At 35.8% G+C, this 10,688-nt stretch overlaps 1 non-coding gene across 1 annotated transcript; it reads right to left on the bottom strand.

Moving 5' to 3' along the window:
- Window positions 1-2,877: 2,877 nt before the first annotated feature.
- On the bottom strand, window positions 2,878-2,971 carry Trnai-uau. Its single transcript has 2 exons — window positions 2,934-2,971; window positions 2,878-2,913 (listed from the first exon to the last, which is right to left on the bottom strand). It is a non-coding gene; the product is annotated as a tRNA-Ile (tRNA).
- Between the last annotated feature and the right edge of the window lie 7,717 nt (window positions 2,972-10,688).

Here is a 10,688-nt window from a genome sequence, read left to right as displayed (position 1 = left end):
TTTAAAACAGTTCGAACGCAGCTGACTGATTCAAAGTATTGTCAAATGTCATGCTGGCTTCACGCAAGATGTAATACCATTTCTAAAAATTATAAAACTATCAATAAAGGATCAAGAATTTCAAATAAAAAAATAAAATGTATGTATTATCGTTGAAATTATTTATTATTTAAGAAATTATATTATATGTCAGGTCTTATTGTAACTAACTAGGTCATAGCATGAAATTATATTATTGATAAAACGGCAGAAATTAATTATAACAGTCTCAAACCTAATAAAAATTGTATAAGAATATTAATTTATTAATGATTTAATTCAACTGAACCACATGGTAATTAAATCTCTTTGGCAAGCCTAAGCCAATCATAGTGCATAGAAATAGCACCAAGAAGGTGATCGTTTGAAAGCAACACATGTTAATCTATTATCAGACAACAACCCTGCCTTATCATTTACGCTAGCACATGTACATTGTATGAGAGAAACTATGTCTAGAAGATTAAGCAGTTTTAAGAATTACATAAATTGAATTATTATTGTAATTAAAAGGAATTATATTCTACTGCTTGCCACTGACGTCATGTCTACGTCACAAGCGTTCTACCAATGGCAAATTTTTATGCAAATTTATTACATCGAGATTCTCAGAAGAAAGGTCTAGCCAAGAAGCTGAGAGAAAAGACAGCACTTCCCTTTTGAAATCCTCACCGTTCAGATCTCTTTTTATAGTTACCAAGACCTATTTGTAAAATTTCTTGTTCGATTTTTATAAGTTCTATTTGTGAGCCGATATTTTAGGCCAATCTATTTGTTATTTGTAAATTTATGTTTTCATCAATCGATAAATTTAAAAGTTTAAAGTAAATTATCCCTTAATTAATTTGGTGAAGGAGATATTTAAATTAAAATTCCACACGTGCTGAAACCGAAGCCTGGATTGCTGCCGATCAAACGATTTTTGATCTAAAGAAGAAAACCACGACCACCAAGGATTTTCACGTGAGTTATAAGTTTTAAAAGGGGCCCCAATCTACGCTTCGAAAAATATTTCAGTGCAGAGAAACATAAATTTTTTCTTCGTTAAATTATTGGCCACGCCGACAAGCGCTTTTAGTTATTAAGAGCCTAGAATTGATTCCTATTGAATTTATAAGAACTTGTAGTTAATTAGCTATCCTCCGCTGCCTGAACCACGACTCCGAGCAATTTTAAAATATTTTATAATTCATTTTTTCACTATTTTTTCAAAACTGTTCAATTTTATCAATTGTAAAATTCTGTTGAATCACGCATGGTATCATGCAAGCACAAGAAAATTTTTAACTATTCTGTTAATGCTAAATTATTATCAACCTGTAAATCAAATTCTGAACCTGCACTGTATGATTACATATTTTATTATAATATATTTCAGTTTTGTTAATTCGCTTTCTGAGTTCGATTATTTCTTAAGCCTGTCAATTATTGTGTCTGATACGTTCTATATCATCAAGAACCGATCAAATGCGATCATTGGAATAATTGAATTAAGCTGGATATTGGAACAGGTCTAAGTGGATGTAGCGAGTGGGGTCAGATCGAGATATTTATTCTTTGTCCTTACCTGCTCATATATCAGCTTTTATCTGTTACCTACCTCGACTTAGGAGCGAACACATCCATTGTACAGCAGATGCAGCCAGAGATCATATAAATTCCTACAATAGAGCTTAAAACCCGACAAGACTCTGTTCTCGAAGTATATTCTGAACGATATTTGGTCCAAATACCGTATTTTAATCCTTCAGAACTTATTAGAGACGCAGTCCCGTAAATTATCTACATCGGGATTTTTGCTCGACCTGTATGATTTTATATGCTCATTCTTCACAGGTAATAATTTTAAGGTATCCGTCTTCAGTGTTTAGCGATCGCTACACTGCTTATAAAAATTTCATCACTATACAATTTGTCATTAGAAGAATCAAGGGTGAGCGAGCGTTTAGGCCTCCCGCGATTCCGACAATTGTATCGAATCTTGTAGTGAATCAATCAGTCAGGTGTACACTCAGCGTCCACACACGCAATTGCAAAATTTATAGCCGCTACACCATTGACTCAGTACAAGATTCACCCTACATATGTGAAGCCGTTAAAAAACGCACCACAATACCTACCAAATTTGAACGTTTTTGGTCCGGTAGATTTTTAGTTCTGCGAGTGAGTGAGTGAGTGAGTGAGTGAGTGAGTGAGTCAGTCAGTCAGTCAGTCAGTGCCATTTCGCTTTTATATATATAATATATATATATATATAATATATATATATATATATATAGATAGATTTTTAGGTTGATTGTATTGCACTTCTATTTCATTTTGCTGTGTTTTTGTATTGAATTGGATAAATTTGAATTTATAAGACTATTATGGGATTCATTCAGAGGATTCTGTGATCTTTTGTCGTAAACTTCTAACATTTTTTATTATTCTGAACATCACAACACTTCGGGATATCCTAGAGTTTCTTTCCACCCAAGAAACGAATACAGCATATTATCATTGTGTGAATTCATAGGAAGCATTAAAGATTTATTAAACGTTTTAATCTAAATTAGATGTCACTTCTATCACAACTTATTATTGAACAGGTCACCGTTAAATAATGATGGAGGATAAAACTCAGGAAGCTTTGTAACATAAATCTAGGAGATTCCGTCACACTTGGATCACATCAGCATCACCGACCACAGGTCACCACCGTACAGTAAAGATGAAGGATAAAACTCTGGAAGATTTGTAACATCAATCTATGAGATTCCTTGAAATTTTTGAACTAATGAATTTGAACTCAAATTTGATAAATGGAGCCTATCTGAAAGTGGAGAAAAAAAAATTTGCCCCAGGTGAGGCTCGAACTCACAACCCCGGCATGGCTCACACGACTACTGTCTTATAAGTACCGTGCGCTAACCAATTGCGCCACTGGGGCTATCTATAATTCAAAGGTATTGTATTCGTCATCAAAATTTGGAAAGTGTACTGCTCAGCAACTAATTAATTCACAGCTGTGTTCCACTATCAGCTGTGTTCTACTGACTCTATTCTATTCTGAGGTCATCAGTCGTTTGCCTGCATAACTGATTACGGTTATCACTGATTACGGTTATTTCACATCAATGAGTTAATCGATTATCTTCTTGTGACTGGAGTCTATTTGACATTTATTTTATGTGACATTTCTGAAATGATCTATTGTGATATCACCATGATATGACATTATCTAGTAGATAACAGTTGCTATGACATGTATACGAAACCATGTTTCTTCTAATCTTCTGAGGCTGGTAGAAGTTGAGGGCACACGAATTGAAATCATATTTGAGAAATAACATAGATACGAGACACTTGTTCCTACGTAAACAGTGTACGTGTGTGTATGTGTCATGTATCACTCCCATTTGACCGCAATCGGTATAATGTCCGTCTACTCAACTCCTCCCTTACCTCTATTTCGCTCCTTTCCTACTTCTTCTACTACTTCTCCTATTATTTCCTACTTTTGTTTTCTCAATGACTCTTGAATGGCTACTCTTCCACCACTTTCTGCCTTCTTCTTCTTTACAATAACTGAATTGTTTTGTCTTCCAAAAACATACGCTTGATCAATAGTGAAAATTGTGTCAAGCTATTGTTACCTTATCACTAACTGCGAGGTCGTTGTTGAGTTCATGCTACACACTGGTATCAAAGTCGCATTCATCATTATCATTATTATGGTGCACAGCACCCGTCTGTGACGCAACAAGTGACATTGCACACACACGCATGCGCCTGCACTCGCCTCTGTTATCAGCAGCTAGTGGTGAAAGCAAAGCTTCGTGATGGCACGCACTAAGTAATGTCATAGACTAAAGATACCTAGACTATTTGTCTCTGGTAACGCCTGCTGGTGCAGACATTAAAGGGGGAAAGAAGGACAAGAAAAAGAAATAGATGATGAAATTAGGAGGAGGGTGTAGCAATGGAGAAGAGGAATAAGTAAATGGAGCTGTCATTGATTACTGTCATTCAGTGCTTTTACTCTTAAGAAGAACGAAGAAGGAGATATAGGAGAGCGGGAAGAAGAAGAAGGTGAATACAAAAATAAGGAGGAGGAGGAAGAGAGAAAAATCAAGAGTGAAGAAGGAAAGAAGGAGGAGGAAGAGTAGTGGAAAAGGGGTTAGGAAGTGAAAAAGAAAAAGAAGAGGGGCAGGTGAAGTAGTATGCAGAAAGAGTATCTTCTGATCCATGTGTATCAGGGAAAGCTTCCCAGAAGATGAGGAAGACAGAAAAATGAATGAGGAAAGAAGGAATGAGAGGTGATTGAAGAGAAAGAGGAGAAGGAAGAGGAAGAGTAGAAGAAAGATAAGGAGAATAAAGAGTTAAAGTGACGAAGGCAAGTGAAATTTACAGGTGGTATGATTACAGGTTGAAAAGGGAATAAAGAAGTGAGAATAGGCGAAATTAAAGATGGGAAAGAGTTGAAGATTGAAGAGTTCAGAACCAGTGGATAAAAGAACGAGAAATGAGTTAATGAGATGAGAAAGAAGTGAAAAATATGAAATGAAAGAGTGGGAAAGAAGAGCGGTGAAGGATGAAGGGGAGGAGCCAAAAGAGAAAGATTGGGAAAATGAAGTGGGAAAAAAGAATAGAAAAGTGAAAACGGTGGAAAAAGGGTAAAAGGGGTATAATATGCGTAATTATGAGAACAATAATGCAGAAGAAACGAAGAAGTAGGAGAAAACTTAGAGGAAGGGTGAGAAGGAAGAGATGAAAAGCAGGAGAAATAAGTAGTTCAAGAAGATAGGCGTAGATGGAGTGTGCAGTAAGTTATAACATCTTGATAAGATGGTACCTTTCATCCTTTCTCCGGGTCCGGGATAGGCCTTCTATCGAAAGCAGCGCAGGTGTACTCTTCTATCTACGGTATAAGTGTTTGAGAGACCTATTACGTCATCGATGCTTCGACACCTGTGTGAACTGATTTTATAGCTGACTAACGCAATGCAACGCCCAGTTGACTACAGTCAGATCCACTTTTATCTGTCAGCATTGGTTGAATGGGAAGCTTAGATATGTTACTTATGATGAATACAGACAGTTTCAAGTGAATCTCACAATAGCAATCATAATCCTGTTCAAAAAGCTATTCAACCGGATGGTCTCATGACCTCCTGGGAGCTCATCACATAAAAATTGTTTATTTTCTATTTTCAAAGAGAATTGGAGCTGAAAAATGATTGAAGCTGCTGATGTATTCAAATGATAATGTATTAAACTTGAAAATAACCTATGGTCGAGACTAGTTGTTGTAATATTTTAAATAATAAAGGATACTTCAAGATTCAATAATGTTTTATCAAATGATGAGATATGGACACAGAACAGAAAAATAAAAATGTCTAACGGTAGGCCTAAATAGATACTGTGACAGAATCAATAATAAAAATCTATTTTAAAAAATGTGAAGTGTTATATTATTATTCATAATAATTACTGATCACAAAATATTAATTACCAATAATTATATCACTGATAATTAGCAGTAACTCTTTGGAGTGTAGTATAATGACAATTTAACAGCAATGAGTGTAATTCGATTCAAACATGCTTTTAATACAGAAGTTAATTAAGCCTATTAGCATCAAAGAATCACCAAGATCCACCCCTTCTGGGAGGATCTTCTGGGAAGCAACATATTTCTTAAGTATGAAACGTTCTACGAATATTAACTTCACTCTTCTGAGTTTACCATGTTAACTCACTTGACAATATCTTACATGTTCGATTGATTGTTAAGTACAAAAAGTTACAAGTATATGTCTGATGATAGTCATTTTTTTTTAAATTTAAGAATTTTCAATATTCAAGGATTGAATAACTTTGGAGTGGATCATTTAGTTTGCCTTGAGGATATCCATGGATACAGATAAGTCAGTTTTGTTTGTCGACTCAATACTTAGTCTATTTGAAAAGCGTGAGCGTTTCCAAAATATACAGCGAGATAAATTGGTCGTGAGGCTGAGGACAAGACAAACTCCAATTTTTTCCCGGCGAAAGAACGATCATAATGAGAAGCATTTTTGTTGAAATATGAGAGACCATAAAAATGTAATCTGAAGCACCAACTATTATGCTGGCCTAGAGCAGCAATAATTTCGTTGTACCATAACACCAAGTATGGTCAAATTACTTTTACAACTAGAGTGTGATTCACTCAAAACTGTCAGCATGCCTTGTAAATAGAATCAATGCTTCTCATTCAACCAATTCTGAAAGTTTGGAGTCTATCTCACTATAGAGCCATTGCACAGATGGTACCATATTCTTTGGAGATTGAGCTGCATATATGCACAACGTGAGTACTCGCACTGTATCACACATATAGGTATCATGTAGGTATCGGCAACACAGGACCAGTACTTAACGATTATGTCTGGCACCTTTTCTAGAAAGGAGGCAACTGATCAATAGAATGGAGTATTGTTAAAAACATCATCATATTTTTAGATGGAAAATACCCAACGGCGACCTCTTACCTTATATTTCTTGTACTTGTGACCGCATTGCATATGCATGAGATATATGTACACCAGAATCTACATAAAACCTTCCGCTTTACAAGGGACATCAAAGGACAGACCAATATCGAGCTTTCTCAATCATATACTTTGATATTATTACATACTACATTCGGAAAAATATGGTTGAATCTTTCATGGGCTTGAATCTCTAATGAGGTGAAATGGGCTTATCAAGAATAACTACACAAAGATTGAACAGTTTTGAACCATTATCTGAACACCAAGAGTGTTGAAAGTTGCCTCATAAAGTAGAGAATGGTTACTGATTAGTGTCCAAACTGGAATTCATGGTATTAACTGCTTTAATGCTAGTTTGTTGAAGCGTTAAAGTCCAATAAATAATATGATAATGCAGCATAACTTATTATTTAATAGCATGATAACATTATTATGAAAGTGTTATATGAAAGATTTACAAAAAACATTTTCTTTGACCTCCCAGGCCTACTGTACCGTTTTAAAACGTCATTGATTTTTTAACTCAGGTATTCTAAGCTTACTCATGAGAAGTTCATTCACCTAATGACGCACATATTTCAAAAAGTCAAATAGAGTATTATTCACAAATTCATTACAAATAAAGTACATGAATAAAAGAGAATAAAACACCTGTGAATTTTTCCCACATAGACAAGTCTGTGTGTGGGGAAAGAGTTCTTGAAAAGAAATCAGGTACTCTCTAAAGAGTAATCAGGTGACATGCAAAATCATGCACTGAATTGAATAAGCAATAATACAAACTTCATCAAGTTCATAGAAGACGCCAGGCTTGTAAATACTGAGTGGGCCTAACAATGTAAATCGTATTTATCTACAATCTATAAATAAAAATCGAGCCTCAAATTTCGATTTTTAATAACTTTTTTATGTGTGCACCGAATTTGATGATTTTTTTAGTTGTGTTCGTTATGTTCAGGATCAGGTTTATCGCCTATCAGATTTATAATCCGACTATCGTTGGAGCCGTTTTCGAGAAAATCGCGAAAAACCCTGTTTTTGACAACATTTTCGCCATTTCAGCCGCCATCTTGAATTGCATTTGATCGAAATTGTTCGTGTCGGATCCTTATAGTGTAAGGACCTTAAGTTCAAAATTCCAAGTCTTTCCGTTGATTGGGAGATGAATATCGTGTACACAGACGCACATACACTCATACACACACTCACACATACAGACCAATACCCAAAACCCAACGTTAGTAGACAGCAAAGTTAGTAGACAGAAGGTTGGTCACTCATCTATAGTATTTTAGTTGAAATGCAATTGGAGTGGGGGAACTGCAGCCGTGACGTAGGCTGTAGTACAGAGTAGGCAAAATATCGCATTCTTGAAAATCATACGGTGACGTATAGTCAAATTATATAACACAAACATTTTCTGACATGCAAGCTTTCTGTTTCTGCCTTACAATAATTATCAAAACATTTAAATAATACAAGGATTTTGCCATATAAAAGCAAAAACCCCACCTCCTAACTTCCCTTTTCAAACCCTCAAGCTTTCTTCATCTTCTAGGTCGTGTTTATATTTTGTAGTTTGACTATACATCAGCTTGTGAATTTTGGGGATGAGATATTTTGATTCTCGTAGAACATATGCTCAATACCAGCATGTCTTCAGTGCATTTATATGAATGAAATTTATCGGGATCGTTTTATCGTTTTATTGCAATACATTAATTATTCAATATTTTTCATGCGTTAATCTGAAATTATAATAGTATAACGTTGTGTACTAACGCTTTTCCAGCTTATTAACTTTTTCGTGTCACGTTTTTAGACTCTTGAAAAACTTTCAACTTCATTTTATCCATACAAGTTGAATGAACTTGGAATATTTAACAACATCATTAGAATCGGTGATTCATTCGCTATAAGTATGGAGAATTTTCAAATTCTAGGTCAATCTTGAGGGCAATAAACGACGATTTATTTGAAGATACAGTGAATAAACTGTATGCTCAGTGTGGTTACTCAATCACATTTTTACTACACGTGACGTCACGCTGGCGTTCCCCCCTCCACTTCGAATCTTACACCTGTGAGTGATCAACCTTCTGTCTACTAACGTTGAGTAGACAGAATGTTGATCACTCACAGGTGTAAGATTCGAAGTGGTGGGGGGAATGCCAGCGTGACGTCACGTTTAGTAAAAAAGTGATAGAGTAACCACACTGAGCATATAGTTTATTCACTGTATCTCCAAATACATCGTCGTTTAATCCCCTCAAGATTGACCTAGAACTTAAAAATTCTCCATACTTATAGCGAATTAATCACCGATTCTAATGATGTTGTTTAAGATATCATGTCCATTCAACTTGTATGAATAAAATGAAGTTCGAAAGTTTTTCAAGAATCTAACACGTGACACGAAAAAGTATACTATAATAATTTCAGATTAACCCATAAAAAATCTTGATAAACCAATGCATTCCAATAAAACAATAAACCGATCCCGATAAATCCAATGAATTTCATTCATATAAATGCACTGAACACATGCTGGTATCGAGCACATGTTCTACGAGAATCAAAATATCTCATCCCCGAAATTCACAAGCTGATGTATAGCCAAACTACAAAATATAAACACGACCTAGAAGATAAAGAAACCTTAAGGTTTGAAAGGGAAGGTTAGGAGGTGGGTTTTTTGCTTTTATATTGCAAAATACTTGTATTATTCAAATGTTTTGATAATTATTGTAAAGCAGAAACAGAAAGCTTGCATGTCAAAAAATGTTTGTGTTATATAATTTGACTATAGGTCACCGTATGATTTTCAAGAATGCGATATTCTGCCTACTCTGTACTACAGCCTACGTCACGGCTGCAGCTCCCCCACTCCAATTGCATTTCAACTGAAATTCTATAGATGAGTGACCAACCTTCTGTCTACTAACTTTGCCCGAAACCCAATTTTTTGGACTCAGGGGAAACGTATAGAAATTCAGAAATTGGGGTACCTTAATTTTTTTCGGAAAGCAATACTTTCCTTACCTAAGGTAATAGGGCAAGGAAAGTAAAAATCGAGCCTCAAATTTCGACATTTAATAACTTTTTTATGTGTGCACCGAATTTGATGATTTTTTTTAGTTGTGTTCGTTATGTTCAGGATCAGGCTTATCGCCTATCAAATTTATAATACGACTTCAGGACTATTTCCTATGATCCTTCAAAGTTTACATATTTGTGAGCTGGCCACACACAGAAATAAAAATCAGCTGTTATAATCATTGCGTCATCCAACAGCCGTCGGTAGTTCTGTTTTTCTATTTTCTTCTAATTTTCACAAAATTCTAATTCTAATAATAATGCCACGGTACGAACGACGCCCAAACTTGAGTCGTAGTACTCGAAAAGCTGTAAATTTAGAATATGCACGGAACAATAGCAGCAAGGAGATTATACCATTCAATTTCCCAGCAAGCTGCATTCAACTATAACTAAAAATACAAACTGCTGCACAACTAACTAAGCACATAGGAAGTCCATATTGGGATATAAATGTAAATACTTGTTGTTGGATAATTTTCATGAAAATATAGTGACATCAGATTAAGCTATGGCTAAGCACACCTGAGGAGGCGAGGCTCGGTGATACAAAGTGTTGATCTTATGGAGATTGCCTTATCACACCGTTCCACGCAATGCCCGATTCAGTGTGTGTGAGTTCTTAAGGTGCGTACAGACTATTGTTCTGCTCCGCAATCGAACGTCACTCGAGCAGATCGATTGATGATCGACCGGGGAGCAAGAGTGGAACATGAGAAGAGCTAACATCTCCCGTAACGTTCATGATCGGAGCGATTGCGGAGCGTGCGTGGAGCAATTTCAGAGCGAGTGCGGAGCGTGCGCGGATCGTGTTGGAGGCGAGTATATCTGAACGCACCTTTAAATTCAAACCAATAAGCAAGAGCACCTGGATGCAAAATGCCGCATCGCGCCTCCTCAATTGTGCATCCAGCTGAAGTTTGTCATGAGATGCATTAAATATTTGGCGGTACGAAGTTCGCCGGGCCAGCTAGTGCATCAATAAAATTGATTGATATCTATTTTGAAGACAGAAAGGTCTCCACGTCA

This window comes from Nilaparvata lugens, chromosome 5, assembly GCF_014356525.2.
Source record: "Nilaparvata lugens isolate BPH chromosome 5, ASM1435652v1, whole genome shotgun sequence".
Taxonomy (NCBI): domain Eukaryota; kingdom Metazoa; phylum Arthropoda; class Insecta; order Hemiptera; family Delphacidae; genus Nilaparvata; species Nilaparvata lugens.
Note: the sequence above shows the minus strand (reverse complement) of the source record. Positions and strands in the feature narration are given on the sequence as shown.